At 44.9% G+C, this 1127-nt stretch overlaps 1 pseudogene; it reads left to right on the top strand.

Annotated features, from left to right (window-relative positions):
• Positions 1–478: 478 nt before the first annotated feature.
• LOC120600135 (uncharacterized) lies at positions 479–597 on the top strand (annotated as a pseudogene).
• Positions 598–1127: the final 530 nt, after the last annotated feature.

The following is a 1127-nucleotide window of genomic DNA, read 5'->3' as shown; positions in this document are numbered from 1 at the left end:
AATGGTAAAGACTGTTAAGAATTAAGAGAAAAAATAAAAGGGGGGTCAAGATGGCTAGGCTAGGTAAACAAGGTTTGCTTCTTCTCATAACTACATTAAAATTATAATCAAATTATAAAACAGTCAACTTGGAGACTCACTGAAGACTAGTGGAATTTATCACAGACAACTGAAGATATAAAGAAAAAACCCATATTGAGATCAGTAGGAGGGCGGTGAGGTGAAGCAGGGTAGTCAGTACCTGTGTGTCACGGCTGGGCACCAGGAGGAAGAACGTAGCTGTAGAGGACCCAGCCCTACACAGAGGATCTTCAGCCCATGTTTCCAGGCCCAGGAAGAGGAGTTCTCAAACAATATGACTATAAAAATCAGTGAGGATTTCGACCATCTGGATGAGACAGAAGGAACATGAAAGCCCAGACATCTCCTGGGCTCTGGCAGAGGGTCAGCAGCTTGTGAATTTCAAGAGACATATGGAGTCTGTGACCATGCCACCCTGAACAAGCCCAATCCTGTCTGATCTTGGAAGCTAAGCAGGGTCGGGCCTGGTTAGTACTTGGATGGGAGACTACCTAGGAATACCAGGTGCTGTAGGCATAAAAAATAAAAAAAATAAATAAAAATAAAAAATAAGGGATTGTAAGCTGACAAGTTCCTTGCAATCTGTGAGGTCAACCAAGGGTTGCCTCCCCTAAAAAAATAAAAATTAAAAATAAATAAAAGTGACATACGGAGAAAGACTGAGTTGTGTGGTGTTGGAGCGAGAACTAAGGGACAGCCACCATACTTTTTTGCCCCCCTCCTGGGGCAGTCTACAGACAGGTGCCATCTTGCCTGTATTGAACCCTCTCCCTACATGACCAACTCTGACTCTGATTAGCTTCTTCCACTCCATATCCTGAGACCCCACCCTATCCAGCCCACAAATTGCCCATCACAAGCTCATTGCCATGAAACCAGCCCTATCCTATACACTTGGTGGGTGGTGCATTTGATAGTAATCAACAGTCCTCAGCTGGCTTGTGGCCCCACATCTGAGGAGAAACTTTCGGTGGCAGGCAATGAGTGATACCCAAGCTACAGTATCTCTTGAACAAATCACAAGGGTCTCTGGGCCTGAGAAGGAC

This window comes from Pteropus medius, unplaced genomic scaffold (genome assembly GCF_902729225.1).
Source record: "Pteropus medius unplaced genomic scaffold, Ma_sr-lr_union100, whole genome shotgun sequence".
Taxonomy (NCBI): Eukaryota; Metazoa; Chordata; class Mammalia; order Chiroptera; family Pteropodidae; genus Pteropus; species Pteropus medius.
Note: the sequence above shows the minus strand (reverse complement) of the source record. Positions and strands in the feature narration are given on the sequence as shown.